Source organism: Cetorhinus maximus, chromosome 25 (assembly GCF_964194155.1).
Source record: "Cetorhinus maximus chromosome 25, sCetMax3.hap1.1, whole genome shotgun sequence".
Taxonomy (NCBI): domain Eukaryota; kingdom Metazoa; phylum Chordata; class Chondrichthyes; order Lamniformes; family Cetorhinidae; genus Cetorhinus; species Cetorhinus maximus.
This window is the reverse complement of record NC_135903.1, coordinates 27,373,186-27,390,712: the sequence shown is the minus strand read 5'-3', so window position 1 is coordinate 27,390,712 and position 17,527 is coordinate 27,373,186. Positions and strand designations below refer to the sequence as shown.

At 39.5% G+C, this 17,527-nt stretch overlaps 1 protein-coding gene across 4 annotated transcripts in view; it reads right to left on the bottom strand.

The window, feature by feature from the left end:
• The window catches only part of LOC144667987 (MAGUK p55 subfamily member 2-like), a 645,437-nt gene that overhangs the window by 516,003 nt on the left and 111,907 nt on the right, over nt 1-17,527 (bottom strand). The gene's annotated exons all lie outside the window — the stretch shown is intronic.

The window sequence follows — 17,527 nt, the reverse complement described above, 5'->3', positions numbered from 1 at the left end:
TCTCTGCTATACAGAATATTTGGTTAACCTGTGAATCAGCAACCAGAGTTGTCCATATTATTCCCCCTTTTCAAACATCAGCTTCATTAATTTTTTTTAAAAATTGCATTGTGGCAAGCTTTAAACAGATACCCAAGGTCATTAACATTTGCTCAATACTCGGGATAAGAAATGCCCTGGCAATCCTGATGTCAAAATACTTAAAGACAGTGCCCCACGAGAGAGCAATCACAAATTAATTGGACAGAAAAATACAATGTAAAGATTTTCACCATTCACCGTGTTTAAATCCTGCTTAGCTGTGCTACAATTATTGGAATTCAATACGCACACTGCCTTGTTTTGCTTTATTGTGTTTGAAAGGAAATGATCTACGGCTAAAACTCATGTTTTCCTGAGGGCAGTTTAATTCCTTCCACGGTGACTTTCTGCTATGTACATTCCCCAGCGGAGGTGAGGCGTGCTCCTACAGTTCTATGTTGCTGCTCTACAGATACCAGCTTTGAAGTGCACCTTTAGTATAGCACCCAAGGAGAGGATGTGCTGAAATCAGGAACTGGCCACTGGTGAACTGTATATACAAATGCATATTACACCACTGCGCTATACATCTTCCCGGCACAGTGTCATGTAACCATATTAAATGTTTCTGTCCATTACATTTCATCAGTGGATGTCCAAAATGACTAATGGTGCCATCAGACTCAATTACGAATATAGCTAATCTATAGTAACACAGCCCACTTGTACTCCAGGAAGAAATAAATAGTCACTGAATGGTACAGATGACGGCCATTCAGCCCATTGTACCTTGCCAGCTCTGTGAAAGAGCTATGCAATTAGTTTTATACCTGATCACGCTCCTTCCCTTTCACTGTGTAACCTTTACCCACCACGATCAAATATTTATCCAGTTTCCTTTCAAAGATTACAAAATCTGCTTCCACCACCCTTTCAGGCCGTGCATTCTAGATCATAGCTCGCTGTGCAAACATTTTTCCCTCATGTTGCATCTGATTCTTTTGCCACTTAACCACTGAGGGGCTGAGAAAATCCAACAGCCAGTGCACCCAACCAAATCCACACCCTCCCAAATCTGGTACCAAACAGTGCTTCCAGGTATCAGCACAGCTACAGGCATCTTGGAGAATGTAGGTAGTGAACTGGAACAGTAAGCACAGCATGATTCACGATGCATGAGTGAGGAATGACAAGCGATGTTGGTTACAGAAAACAGGCATCTGCTACGCAGGGGTCCGTCATGTTACCAGTCCTTCAGCATCTGCCCATTCAGAGCTTGCAGGACCAACTTTGAGTAGGATTATCTACTAAAAGTCAATTATTTCTGTGGAACATATGCTGTAGTCTCTGGAAATGAATATGGTGCAAGTCCAGGAACATAGATCCAAGCACTTTGGAATGAATCAATGAATGCATTGCTGTTAGCAAAATGGATGACAAGGTACAGCTGTAGTGACAACTCGGTGACACGGGTCCCAGGATGGGAAGAGCTTTCATTGTTGCACCACTCGGTTCTACAGAACTGTCCACATTGTCACGACGATGGGAAAAAAACGATTGAGTGAGATCTACCTATAGCTTCACCAGCTAAACAAAGACATATTGAACTGTTTAAAGAGGATCTGTTTCTATTTTAAAAAACATAAGGAAAGACACTGACCAAAGATGGACACCAACAGTCACTTGATGTCTGGTATTGTAAGTGACCACTTTTCTGGAAAGTTCCTATCTGGATTGCACTGCAGACCTGCCCTGAGATGTTGCATGGAATGTCACACCTGGGGGTGTCAAGGTCCACATCAAACAGGGATTCTCGACAGGAAGGCATTAAAAATGCCAAGTGCTGGACTTTTAATCCACTGTAATTCTGTCAAGACAATGGGAATTGCTACCCTGCCAGTTACACCCACCAGGCACTCAAAACATCCTATGGAGGACAAAATAACCCCATGCCCTTTTGTTTTCTACTATCTCAAAACGTGTCAAAAAAGTTTCTGACAAATTGTGATTACTTGGTCTACAACAATGACTGTGAGACATATTAATCGAATACCTCCCTGGGAATATGCAAACAGGAGATTTCAGAAATGGTTTTCAAAGCCAGCAGAGAGAAATCATCGGGAAAAGAAGTTGCTGGCTTTGAAAACCATTTCTGAACCATCTCTCTCTCAATTTTCTATGAAATTCCTGTGACCTCCCTTTCTCCTAAAGAAGAAAAAAGACAATAAAAAGTATTCCAGGAAGGATGTTATTGCTATTAAGAGTGCGCAACAAAGGTTCACCAGACTTGCTCCTGGGATGGTGGGACTGTCCTATGAAGAAAGATTGGGGAAACTGGGCTTGTATTCTCTACAGCTTCGAAGAATGAGAGGTGGTCTCATTGAAACCTATAACTTAAAAGGGATAAGACAGGGTAGATGCATGTAAGACGTTCCCCCTGATAGGGGAGTCTAGAACCAGGGGAAACATCTTATTTAAAAATAAGGAGGAAGCCACTTAGGACCGAGATGAGGAGAATTTACTCAGAGTTGTGAATCTTTGGAATTCTCTGCCCAAGAGGCCTGCGGAAGCTCAGTCATTCAGTGGGATTTTCTGCACCCACCCGCCACGATCTTCCGATCCCGCCACAAGTCAACGGGCTTCTGGCTGGAGCGACGCCACACTCGCGGCGGGTCCCACCCGCAACGGGGCCAGAAAATCCAGGCCATCGAGTAGGTTTAAAGCAGGGATTGGCAGATTTCTAAATCACCAATGACAAAGGGATATGGGAATAGTGTGGGGAAAAAGGCATTGAATTGGATGATTAGCCATGATCGTATTGAATGGCGGAGCAGGCTCAATGGGCTGAATGGCCTACTCCAGTTCCTATATTCCTACCAGTGATCATGAACCATATCGCCCAGTACCCTCCCTACCATTTGATCACTGTGATGTTAGCCAGTTAGAATTTTTCCCAGCTGCCTTTGAATTGTTCAGTGAATCTACACATGCTGGCAACTTATTCCATAGGGCATCTACCATGTAAAACCAAAGAACCAAACATGTAACAATGTCTCTCTAACATGCGTAATTTAAATAGCCTATCCATGTAGACCAAATGTAGTCCTTTCAGTACTTTAAAGGCATCAAATGAAGACTCTGCTTTGACAGTAAAAAGACAAAGCTTTCAGCCTGAGGTAACTAACAGTCTTCAAAATGAGCTACAAAACATTGTTAATATTACTTGGAGAAAACTACATCTATACATAACACATGCACTTTGATTGTGACCCTCAGCAAGCCCAGTTATTTATGAGCGCTGAACCAAAACTCCCAGTTCACCCAAAGCCCAGGGCTGGCATTAAATTGAACCACATCCAACCAGTTAGGTCTGGTTCTAGCAACAATTTTGTTTTAAGTTCAAAATGACAAACTTTCGACACATTTTACAACCAAGCCAATCATTTCTTTTTCACTTTAGCGTTGACCAGTTCATGTAAAATTTCACATTTTCTTCAAATATTATGTAGTTGCACTTTTGATGTTTGTAACCAGTTAGCTTTAGATCTATTCAAAAGGAGAATTAAACTTTGCCTCTGAACCATATTTCAGAATCTGCACCAGTTCCATTTTTGATCCCTGCCCCAAAACAATGACACCCTGCAGGCCTGAGGCTTCGCTGTAACCATCCCTCCTTCCTTTAAACTTCGATCTAAAGGACAGATTGGTTCACATCCTTCACAGAGTCTATAAACCCCAATCCAGTTTATTCATCCCAAGGCTACAATTACTACAATGCTGACCTAGATATTGCAGTGACAATAACAACAAGGCTATCAGCACTCATCTATTACAGGGTAAGCCTGACAGCAAATACTAAGGGTCTGTACGTGCCCAATCAAACACGAAAATTCAGGAGCTGCTTTCAGAGGTACCCTGCTCCTCCAAAGGGTGTGCTGTTGTCATTTTTGCTGACAAATCCAGCACTGATATCATTGTAATGGCCTGAATCTGGTAATTACCCACTAGTTCCACATCAAAAAAGGTTGAAAAAAGTTAGGGCTAGTGCATTCTGGAGTAAGCCAATTCTTAAACTGAGTTTTGTGATAATTATGAATTAACAACCTCTTTAGCCCTGAAAAAATAAATTTTGCAAGTGTGCAATCTCATTCCTTAAGAAAATTATTGACGGCTTAAAGAAAGTTTTTTTTTTAAAAAAAAAGTTTGTCTTTCATTTCTCCTTTCATTCCATTTGTATTTCCCAATCTTCATTTTGCTTCCTGTATATGATTTAATTTTAATTTATATTTTCCATTTTTTTTAATTGCCAGGTTTAACCTCTGCATGTCCCAATGAAGGGCTTTTTTTAAAATCTGATTGGCTAAGAAACCTTTCTGTTGCTTGTCCTGTTCAGAGATGACACAGATCCCATGTAGATGGCTTCACATTGAAACATGCCAGATGGCCTGAAAGTCACTACTAACAAGTCCAAGAAAAGTTTGTGGGTAACAGGACGCAAGATAAATGGCGATAGCCATTTCTTCACCGCAGAGGAAAATCTAGGACAGCAACAACATAAGAGTTTCCACCCCCAGCCAATTATAACCCATACGGTGCAAAATTGAATAACACTCCGATCAAGATGAATGCTTGGCTGATTTTCTGATGTCAGGCTCACATACTTGAACTTTGGCAGCCCCAAGTAATGTTTCTCTTACCATGTTGCCCACTTCAAGTGGGATGAGATAGACAGGCCAGCTTTTCTGTGATCACATGAAAATAAAAGCACATCCTCTTCATGGTGTTGTTGCAGACTTATAGGAAGCGGCCACATTTCTGGATTTTCTGCCTTCCAATGAGATGTCTACTCGGAATGCAAATCGTACTGGTAGCTTGTTGAGTGCGTAATAATTAGGGCCAGCCACCAAATTTACATGGGGCCTGCTCTGGCGGCCTCCGCCCTATTCAACATCATCCGCTACCTGCCCAATTTATATGCAGCATGAAAACGTTTTTAACCAGTGACAGATTAGTATCCTGATATAGTTCTTCATTCAACACAGCCAGCAACATTGAAATATATTCATATAAATTTTACGGTCAACTGAAAGCTAGGTCCTGAATTGAGGCCAAATGGCAGTGCTAGGATCATAAAATAATCCATCATGATGTGGAAGAGCTAATCACCCCTTTCAGTGTGGGCTGCATTTGGACTTATGAGAGGCAGCAAGCTAATTCCCCACATTATCTACGTAGTTACCATTTGTACATACCCACCAGGGAGTTATGTTCCAGAAATTTTAAATTCTCACTAAAGCAGCTTAAATGTATTTTGTACCGCAGTTCTCCATTAGTGGGATTTGAAACCGGCAGCCCAATAACAGAAATCACAGCTATCTTCAAAAATACAATGGGGAGTACTCCGTAGCCTGATATATTCAGCTTTCGGAACAAGATAAAAGGGAGGCAAGAGCAATGGAAATTTCTGATATAAAATAAGTACTTCACCTCAGTTTACATAGTTGAAGTGGATATTGGGATTGTGGAACCACTAAGTGCTGGAGAACAGTTGGTTACCATTCAAACCGAAGTGTATTAAGATAGGTTACTCAGATTTAAGATAGGCATATCAATAGAATTTGATTTACTTTCAAGGGAATGTAACAAAATCTGAAATGGTTTTGACTAGCTTTCCAAGACCTTGTAGAAAGCAAAGCTGTAGTAGAGAACTGGAGGTTTGCAAGTGTGAAAGCCTTCTTTGAAGAAAGGAGATATGGACCATCTAGGAAATTATAGCCCAGCTATTTATTTCATTAGATCCTATATTCAGGCAGACACACTTACCCTCAAGGGTAATCAGGGTCAAGCAATTAATGTAAAAAACAGAAAATATGCTGCAAATACTCAGCAGGTCAGGCAGCATCAATGGAGAAAGAAACAGAGTTAACATTCTGACAAAAGTTCATCAATCTGAAATGTTAATTTTAACTGTGTGTGTCACCCTCTCTCTCCCCACAGTTGCTGCCTGACCTGCTGACTATTTCCAGCATCTGCACTATTTTGCTTTTGTATTAATGGCCCATTAATGCTGGCATTGCACTGCATCCCATGAATGAACATAAAATAAATGCGAGGGTCATTAAACAAGGTGTCAGCGCAAGTAAATGTCAAATGAATTTGTACAGGTCTTAATTTGACTACAGTTAGTGCATTGAGAGATTTGAGGCACCCCTGTCAGTAACAGTATAAAAACCATGAAGAAAAGATGCAGTACAGATTTACTGGAATGTCATCAATGAGGAGGGATTACATTTATGAAGAGATTTGAGACATTAGAAATGCAAAGGTTAAGGGGTGAGCTGGTATGGATCTTCAAATTGTGAAGGGCTGCGAATAGTAAAGACTGTTTCCATCACTCAGCAAGGCAAAAGCTGAAAGGCACACATTTAAATTGATCATAAAAAGAATTAAGAGATTAGAACACTTCCTTCTATTACACAGAGGGCAGTTAGAATATGGAAATCTCTGCCACAGACTATCATTGATGCAGAGTTCAAAAATGCTTTTAAAAAGGAATTAGATAATTGTTTCAGATATATTGGCGAGATAGCAAGCAGCAGAGTGAAATTAGACATGGTGATTCACGTAGCAGAAAGTAACAGGGACACTTAATAGATGGAAGGGCCTGAGTCTGTGCTGTAACATTCTGTAAAAGGTTAAAGCTTTTTAAAAGAAGGACAACTATAAAATGATACACATGTATAAATAGAATAGCAAGGTACAAATAGAATAGAATTAATAGTTCAGAATCCAAACCCTTTGCGCATACAAGATAGTTGGCTGTCTCACCTCAGGTGCAATGCATCATTAAATACCAAAGCAACAAATATTCTTCACATGAGAAAGTCAACCTACTGAGTTTTGGATGACAATGACAGCTTTACTAAAACATTCACCTCAGTCCCTGTAGGATTGTGCATACTGAAAAAAATTGCACCTCAACAAATGCAGGTTATCAAAGAAAAGCTGCTGACAGCATCTACTGCTGTTACTATGGCAACCATTAAGATGGCAAGAATTAAAAACAAATTTGTTGGCAAATATCTATCCACCAGATTATCAGTTCTTCAGTCTTTCATCACCCTTTCCTCTTACATTAAATGCTTTTGTTACAAATATCTTGTCATCTAAACAGGGTTTGATTTTTTTTCTGCTCCCTGATCTCTCATTTATAGAATCCAGAATAATATGTAATGAATTGCTTTTCCTCCCCATATGGCACAGTAAAGAAATTCAAGCAGTCTTTAGAAACAGCAGCTAAAGGTATAAGGCACAATCACATCAAAAAGTTATGATACAATTAATTATTAAGTTATTGCTTCTAAACAACAATAGTCCTGGGCTAGAGCCAATACAGGGCAATTCAGAAAAAGCTTCTGAGAGCAAATTGCTATTCATGAACACACGTGCACACAAATGTTGATGCATTTTCTCTTTTCTCTCACTGAATGCCTTGGTACAATGCCTCTGAAGACTTACCCGGCTGAAAGAAAATTTCCAAGATTAGCTCAGGGATAATTCCTTTTCTAATTTTCCTTCCATCCTTCATCTATCACCTGTGAGCCAACACCAGCCGAAATTCAACAAATTGGGGTTAAAAGTTGTATTCTACCAATTAATGCCAACTGTTGGCTTATCAACATGCAATTCCACCTCATTTTTTGGGAATTTGTGCTTATCACGATGAAGGATTTCCTTGTTTGCAGAGTGAAACATTTTGTAACCCAGCAAAAACAATCCATAGATTAAAGAACAATCCAGCAAAGCTCTTTCCTTTGTACCAATATACCTTAATCACAGGAGACCAACCCAACCACACAAATGTGAATTTATATATTTCCCACATGGTTATGCTTCTACTGTGTCAATTTAGTTGCAATTTATACAGCATTACCAGACATTCCTGTCCTGTGGTAACCCAATACACTCTGGAATTCCTGCCTTTTGAACCCAAATAATTGATCCAGGGTGGAAAAGAAAAATAGGTGATGAGAAGCCCAGAAGGAAAAAAAAACGCAGTAAATCTGGGAAATAAGATGTTTTTTTGCCTTCTGGGAGAGGAATAGAAAAAGTGCAGAAACTAATGTGAAAGTTCACACTATTTGCCACAGTGTAAAACAACCCCATGTGACAAATTCGGGATGTCACATTGAAGATTTCAAAGGGGACTATTCCAGGAAAACCAGCTTGTGTGGAACCCCTCATGTGGGAATGAAGCATCATTTGGAGAATATTGTTATACATACTTGTTTTTTTTTTGCAAATGTTTAAGATGTGATATTCGATTATACTTGCAAATGGCAGTAGAAGCTACTGTATTCCAGAGTTGCTTTGGTTTCATTTTTGTGCAAACAATGTGTTTTAGGCCTAGAAGAAATTTTCATAATTAATTCTAATATTCAATTAAAACATTCTTTTCCCCCGTGGCTGGGAGAACTGAAGCCAAGCCAATAATTAATACTTAGAGGCAGACTTCAAATAAATTGTGTGCTTTACTTCTCTTTGTAGAATCTGCAGTTAGAATTATACAGGAGTCATTGAAGCTGATCAGAATTCTGCAAGGAGATCCTTATAATAACCAGTCATACAAAAGAATATCACATGAGGTCCAATTCCAGATTTAAAGTGGCTCACCACAAAAAGCTCATCTTCCCTCAACTCTTTGCACCCCACCCCCTGCCAATTTTTTTAAGCTAGCTCCATCCCATCGATGTTATTTCAGCAATAATCTGTATCTCTTTGAAAATTCCTTAACACTATGGGGCTGTGCACCAGTTTATAAGACTAGTGCAGGGGAATGTGACAACATTGGGATACCACCACCTGTACCCACATCACATTGACCTGCAAATCTGCAGTTGGTTGCATTTTGTATGTGACAGTGTTTGCAAGCATTTTGCGCTTTCGTGTCATTGAGGCATCAGATCTGTTGCAAAAATATTCAAATGCTCACCTGACACCGTTTGTAGAATTTGTTCTTTTTTCTTTAGTACTCAAAATAAAGGCTCTCTTATTTAAGATGGGGATGAACAGGAATTTCTTTTCAGACGGCGTTAATCGTTGGAATTCTGCATCCCAGAGAATATCGAGGCGGAATCATTGAATATATTCAAAGTTGTGCTAGGTTTTTGATCTGCAGGCGAGTCAAGGGTGATGGGGATGCGTGGGGAGGAGGGGTGAGTGGGGCCGCAGGCAAGAAAGGGAGTTAACGCCACAATCAGACCAGACATGATCTTATCGAATGGTGGAGCAGGCTTGAGGGACAAAACGGCCTATTCCTGATCCTACTTTTTATGTTCATATGAGTATTTGATCCATTGGTACTCAAGCTTCAATCCATATAAAGTCACATACATGTCCAAACAGCAGCACAGTAGCCTGTTCATTATGGAGTTAGTCTGGCAACATACAGGTTGAGAATTCAATTGCCACTATAGCAAGGTATGAAATTTAATGCAATATACCTTGTACCTTGTTGCCTAGCACCAGAAAATGGTCATAAAGGCTGCCGTTGCACAAAATGCCAACAACTTCACTAATGACTTGAAGATCCCTGCCCAGTCTGGCTTATTTTTGACTCCAGTCCCCCTCAACTAAATAGTTGCCTCTTAATGCTATCAGGCCTGTACTGCCTACCACAAGAAGAAACTAATATACATTTCCTTTTCTTATTTTAAAAAAGGGCGTTGAATTAATTCCATGTCCACAGGCATTGGAAAAAAAAATTCTAATTTCCCATTTAGCTTAATTAACTTTAAACTGTTCTGCAGTCATGGCCAAAATTAAATAATCAGATATACCTACATCCTATAATTCTTCTGAATGTTTTAAAGATCTGAATCACTACATCACACATTTAGAGCAAACAAGCCTCAATATTAAGAAGTAAATTTTATCCTCTGGGTGGCAAACTATGAGCTTGTAATATAACTAATTTGCTGTCTGAAGGAATCGGAGCTGTAGTTCTTGCTCTTGGAGATGGTCAGGAATTCCTGTCCACCATATTGAATTCATTCTCAGAGCAAAGCAACAGCATCAAGCTGAAGTCATAGGAGGATCAGCAGTGAACCAATTGTCAATCAGTATGAGGTAAGAACCCTGGGTGGGCAATTGGGCAGGGGAGAAAGAGTGGCCCATGAACAGAATAAGATTGGTGGAGACGTGAAAAGAATAAGAGTCCCACAGAGCAAAGGAATGCATTTGGAAACTCTGATCATTTCAGGGGGATAAGTAGCTCTAAATAAGGGACAAATTAGAGAGGCAAAATGCTTCTGGATGTGTTATGGTTCCTTTTGGTAATGGAAAAAGTGATTAGTCAGGTCACTTTTGGAAAAGAAGTAATGATCTTATTGGTCTTCGAATATGGATAAACCCAAATTTCACTAATTTAATATTTTCCAGCCCCCACTCCCAACTACCAAGACTAAAAATCTGTTGATTGTGAGATTACACTTGTTAAAACTGGCCCATTCTCCTAATGTTTAATGAAAAATACAAAACGTTCAGAATATAAGAACAAGAGAAGGCCATTCAACCCCTTGAGCTAGTACAATCATTCAAATGGATCCTACCTCAACTACACCTGCCTATCTTTGTTTCATAAGTCTTTTCCCCTTAACCAACAAATATCTATCAACATGAGTCTTGAAAATTCAACTTGGTTCAGCACCCACAACCTTCTGGCTGCTGGGGGATGGGGTGCGTGAAAGAAACTGTTCCAGATTTCCATCTAACTTAGGTGGAAAAAAGTGTTTCCTTCAATCATTCCCAAATGGTCTTGCTGTAACTTTAAGTTGATGGCCTTTAGTTCCTGATTAAGAGGAAAGAGTCTTGTTCTGTATCTACCCAACAAATCCCTTTCTTCATTTTAAACACTGATTGGATCGCCCCCTTAACCTTTTAAACAAGGGAAACTTTTGCAACCTGTTCTCGTAATTTAACCCTTCAACCTTGATATTCTGGTGAATCTGCACTGAACTCCCTCCTAGACCAATATATATTTCCTGAGATTCAATTGCAAAAACTGAACACCATACTCCAAATGATTAATGCTCTGTGGAACGAAAGGATCAATCCCAAAAACCATTCCCGAGATAAAGGCCAACATGCCATCAGTCTTTGATCATTGATTGTACCCATGCACTAGCTTTAAATAGCTTCTGCACATGGACGCCCAAATCCCTTTGTTTTTCCATGGTTCCTAGTCTCACCATTACGAACATATACAGATTTTTCTTTTCCTGCTCCAGTGGGTTACTTCACTATTCCCCACATCAACTGTATCTGCTATAACTCTGCCCATAGCTAAAGTTCATCTCTCTGAACTTAAGTGTCATCTACAAACTTGAGCACACAGCTCTTTTCCTTCATCCAGGTCATTAATATATGATGACAAGCTGAGACCCCAGTATAATCCTTGGGGAACACTACTTTTCATATCCCAACAGAGAACGCTGCCTTTATTCCTACTCTGCCTCCTACCTCTCAATCAATTGCCAACCCAGGTCACGAATTTACTGGCGAGAATGCTGATCAAATGCTATAGAAATGCATGTGCCAGGGTTGACATTTGAATGAATTTTACGTAAATATAAATTCACTGCCTACAGCCTTGTTATCAAACCTGTCCAACTTACCCCTTAATAGAACCATTCTAGTCAATGACATGCAATCTCTCTCTGGAACCACAGTAACGTAATCTGCAATCAGTTTTTTTTTCCTCCTCTTGTCCTGTTAAGTCTGCCATTAGCCAATATTCTTAGTTATCAATTGTCTTTTGTACTATACTGTAATGAGTTAATGTTAAATACCTCGGCCCAAGTCTCTGATCCTATTAAAAGCATTATTTACATTATCCTACATGTATGACTTCTGTTCCTTACTACCTTCAATTTCCTCATAACAGCACAAATATAAAATATTCTTAGAATTGTTATTCCATTGCTCGAGGACAGAGATATCCACTTTAAGGAGCTGATCAAGCATTTTCTTAAAGGCTACTTTAAAGATAAATTGACTACAATCGCAACACTCTGCTTCTCTTCCCAGTGAATTGGACTGCAAGTTTCTTGGAAAATATCTGGTGGCATTCTAGAGGGCTGGATTCAACATTGGTTGCGTGACAAAACTTAGTGTGTTCATAATTCACCTGTCATCCAATTTCCCACAGTATAGGGGAGGCAGCACACTCCTTTAAAAAGCACTTGGAATAATTATACCTACATATTAATATGAAGATACCATAGATATTCTGAGGGCAAGATGTTCTAATCACCCAGCCAGAAACTGCATTTTTTAAAAAGTCAATTAATTCATTAACACAGCAAAGTTAATTGTGCCCAAGAGAGAGTTTTTGATCACACTATTGATGAACCAGCCCAGTTCAAAAACCAGGATTCGTTTGCCTGTCTCTACACAGGTTAAAAGGTGATTACATCAAACCTGTACTACTACAGGTTCATACTATTTTTTGCCTTCAAAGGATTAAAGTATTTAAACTATTTCAGCCAATTGGCAAACCAAAGGAAATTTGGACAAGCGAGAGATTATTCACAATGCTAATGGAAGAGGTGATGGAATGAACTTACTTTCTTGTTTGCTCGCAACAGTGCCCAGGAGATTCTTCTTCGAATCTAGGATACCCCTGGACAATCTGAGAGGGTTGGCAATCTTAGCACTGTCTGATGAGGTGTGTTCTTGTGCATGTCCTAATGTAACTGTGTCACAATGCAAAAAGTGCATAAATATTTCTATACTAAAATATGCTCAAAAATCTGCATGCACTGTGTCAACTTTTGACATGATAAATTTCTGTATTCACACCTATAATTGAAGCTGCTGATGTAAATTTGTCAGGTTTTAATTGTATTTTCAAGTTACTGGTGGTGATGTAGCACCTCAACCTGTACTGTAACTTCTTGTACTTTCCCGCTTCCCAAAATTCCACCATTTGTGTGAAATTATTTTCTAAAGAGAAAGGAACAGTAAGTGTGAATTTAAAATGGACTCTGGATTACATCTGCATGCTCTGGTCCAATTATCTCCTGCTCTGTAACCCTCCGAAACAAAAGCTACATTTGGCCTTAATTCCAATGCTGCATATGGGAGATTGACTTCTTTTATAATTGCTTTATGCTTCATCTATAGACAATCAATAACTTATTCAACCCCATTCAAAGTGACTAAATTGAAACCTTTAAGACCCTGAGGGGTCTTGACAGGATGGATGTGGAGAAGATGTTTCCTCTTGTGGGAGAATCTAGAACTAGGGGGTCATTCTATAAAAATAAGGAGTCACCCATTTAAGACAGAGATGAGGAGAATTTTTTTTCTGAGGATTGAGAGTCTTTGGAACTCTGCTTCCACTGCCTTTTGAGGAAGAGAGTCTTTGAATATTTTTAAGGCAGAGCTAGATAGATTCTTGATTAACAAGGGGGTGAGGTTATCGGGGGCAGGCAGGAATGTGAGGATGAGGTTACATTCAAATCAGCCATGACCTTATTGAATGGCAGAGCAGGCCCGAGGGGCCGAGTAGCCTACTCCTGCTCTTAATTCATATGTACGTTCATATATATGCTATCACTTGTTTATTCAAAGTGGATTATTTATAAAGACAACTAATGTGATTCTTGATATTGTATGACAGTATACCTGCACAACCAATTATACCTTTTTTAAAAAAATTGAGTGTCATAGTACTGCTTCTATTTACTTCCCAGCTAGTATCATCTTATACAAAGTCTACTATGGAACAGTCAGAATACCCAAAAAGGCTCAGCTGATAAACACTGCTGCATGCAACTGAGTCCAACATTTCAATGGCACAAGAATGTTTGGAATCAATCCCTTAGTTTACATTGCAGTGGAGAACTATATTTTCTGAAGATTGGACTCCAAAAGCAATACTGTACAGTTATTTTTTTAAAAACTGAATGCACATTATTTGCATGTAGTTTAGGCAGCACATCATCAATCGTTGCAATTCTTTCTGGTGCTCTAAGGTCAGTTACAATGTCACACACAGCAGTAAGTTGCTGGCATCAGATGAAGAGATCTGCCTAAAGGGGATAATTCATCGTTAATCATGTTTGCAGGAAAAAAAAGTGATGAGTTACACCTGCCAAGATCACATTTGGATCAAGATTATCAGTAAGATTGGGCTTTAGGACTCGATGTCAAAACATCTTTTAAAAATTTGATAGTTACGGTGATATGAGTCAAAAATCCAGGTACAACACGTCAAAAGTACTTCATTGGCTTTAAGCACTTTGAACGTTCTGTGGTTGCGAAAGGCACTATGAAAATCTTTCTTTCCTTCTATCGATATGGAGAGCTGTAGAGTCCTGGCCCCTGGATTGTAAAATCCAACAGATCAAAAATAACAAAAAAAATCAGAATGCAATGCATAATTTATTAATTTTTCCCTACATTTCTGTGGTGAACGACTCAGCAGGGGCCACATGACAATGGGTTGATTTGCTTTAAACTTGTACTTCCCTCAAGCCAAATCCCTCTCTTGTTTTGTATCTCTTCAAACTCAATCAAGAACTCCCATGTGGAAGCCAGACTTGAGCTTGCATCTTTCAGTTCAGAATGCTGGTGATTATTGTAAACCGCCACCAGATCACAGATTTTTCCAACTTGGTCCACAAAATGAAAATTACAATTTGTTGTTAGATATGCACTTCTTTGGATGGGATTTTAAATATTGGAAATAGAAAAAGTCCAAAGTAAAATTGCTTCCTTAAAGTCTAGTTAAGGTAAATCACAGAACCCACTTGGAGAGTTACTGCAATCTAAAAGGTTTAATCGGGCCCAGGCTCTTTAATATCTTGACAAAAAGCTTCATCATAAAGAAAGTAAATGTATGCAAATTTGCATGAGACACTCATGGTCAAAATGTACATAATTATATTATTTTGTATGCAGCCTTGCAATGTTTCAGATGTTTGCTGAAACAGATACATTTACAGAATTAATTAAAAAGTCTAGGTTGTATCTATACACAACAGATGTATTGTATACATGCACAATTCATGGCATATGGAAGTAAATGTGTTGATACATAAAAGAGCTAATAAGCTCAATGGGCAGGATTTTATGGTTTGCTGGGGTTCCTGCTGTTCCTGCCTCCCTGGTGAAAAGGTCGATGGTGAATCAGTCCCTGTTCCGGCAGGTTGTCCCAGAGCCATTTAACACTCAGAGGGACATTAGGTGGCTCAGGCAGAAGCTTCCGCCCACTGGGGAGGAAGTCCAACCTCTGAGATGGCCGGTAGCTTTCTGGTCCCAGCAGCGCTACCAGGAGCCTGATAGAGAGGTAATTTGAGAGGATTTCAGGGGAGGGAGGTGCAAAATAGATGGCTCCAGTCAAATGGACGAGGATGGTTGGGGGTGGGGGGGAAGGGTGATATGCACAGGCCAGGGGAGGGTGGACAAACCTAGAGATGGGCCTCTGGATTCTGTATGGATCCCCTTTCCCACCAGTAGCTCCAGGAATGGACTTGGCATGCTTCAAACATCCTCAGTCCACCGCGTGGAAAATGGTGTTTGGGCAGGAAAAGGCTCTTAAATGGCCATTAATTGGCCACTTTAAGGGCCTTAATTGGCCCAAGGGTGAGTGGGCCACCCAACAGCTCCCCCCGATTCCCCCATGGGTAGGCTTAATTTTATGCCCCTGACCATCTGCCAACCCACATCTGGGGGAGCGTAAAATTCTGTCTAATGTTTCCTTTCAGTAAGTCTTCAAATCAGTGAAGGTCACTGGGACCTTGAGTTTTATTTGCAACCACCACATTAGGTTAGTGTAGTGCCAATTAATTCAGCAAACAAGATAACTGATAACTACAGATTTAGGGTTGACTCTCAAAGTCACAGTAGAACTGGCGTAAAGTAGTTTTGCTTCACACCATTGTTAGGGTATGATGTAAGTGCAGCCTGATCAAGATCTGAATCAGGCAATTTCACTGTCAGTTCATGCCTCTAGTTTTCACTACACAAGTTTAGTGTCAGTTTGAAACAGAAACTACTTTGCACCAATGTTAAGCTTGTAGCATTAATATATTCAGCATACACTAAGGGAACAAAAGCGATTCCATGAATGAAGCTGTCTAAACATAAAAGAACTGGCAAATTATGGCAATTGCAAATTCTTAGCAATATTGTCCCAATTTTGACAGCTTCCTTCTCACGGGGAGTTACTAGCAGACCTGTCAATAAAACCTGATCTACAATCCTGGTTTATGAAGGCCATCTCATGCTTTTTAGATGAAAGGGATCATCATGACTAATGGGTCTGGGATGACTCACTTGATCTTATTGTGCCACTATAAGTAGCGCGTGAACCTTAATATTTTACAAACCAGTTTCAATGCACCCTGTAGCTTCCCCCCTTTTCTTTCCAAGCACAATGCTTAAAACTCAATCCCAAAATCCCTGCCTTAAAAGAAAAACTGATCAGATATCCCAAGAAGAGACAAAGCCTAACAATTAGATCAGTTTACTCACTTCTGGCATTCCAATCAAAACATTGCAAACTGCTGTTAAAAAAATGAGGACAGTTTAATTAAAACAGTGGTAAATTCCAAATACAACAGAGGCAAAGGAGAAATGCCAGTGAAAAGAATGAAAACAATACAGGGAAAAAAAGAATATCACAAAAGAGTATTTAAAAACCCAAATTTAGCCTCTATGTTCCTCATAAGGTCAAAGCTATAAAAAGATGGGAAAGAGATATCAGACCTGATAAGTACTGGTTTCTGAACAGATTATTTTTGTTTGATAGATGTAGAGGGAATGTAAGCCAATATTAGACAAGCCAAGACCAAAAGCTTGAAAGCATTGAAACTCCAATGCCAAGTTGGAGCCTTTGAAAATAAACATCCACATCATTAATATAGTACTGCAAGCCAACTTTCAGAATATGAACATCAGCAGGGGCTACATAAACAGACCTACATTAATACTGCAATGTTTGCAAAAAAAACTTAGCCAAATTTGTAGCAATTATTATGAACCTATTATTAGGCTGGAATAGCTTTCACCTGCTGCCTGTAAAGTTGCAACACAATCTGCTTTGAGTGATTAACTGAATTTGAAGCAAACCAAGAAGAATCCTAAAGCAACTGCAATTGAACCCTTGCAGTTCAACTTTTACATGTCCCTACTACATCCAAAAATAATGTAAGATTCAAATGTTCCATTTTAAATAGCATATTCTAAAAACATACTCAGTGCTTTTCAACTTTCACACTGTAATAATTACTGTTACAACATCCCATCACCTCAGACCTAATTCCCTTTACAATCTGTAGTCCTTGAACAATCCAAGTTCCAACCATCTTTTATGAGGCACATAGCACAAAACAAGACCACACGGTGAATTTCAGCCCTCAACTTCACCTAAACTTTATACCCACCGGGCTGAGGAAATTCTCCCATCCCAGGTATTTAAAGTGGCTATACCCTTATT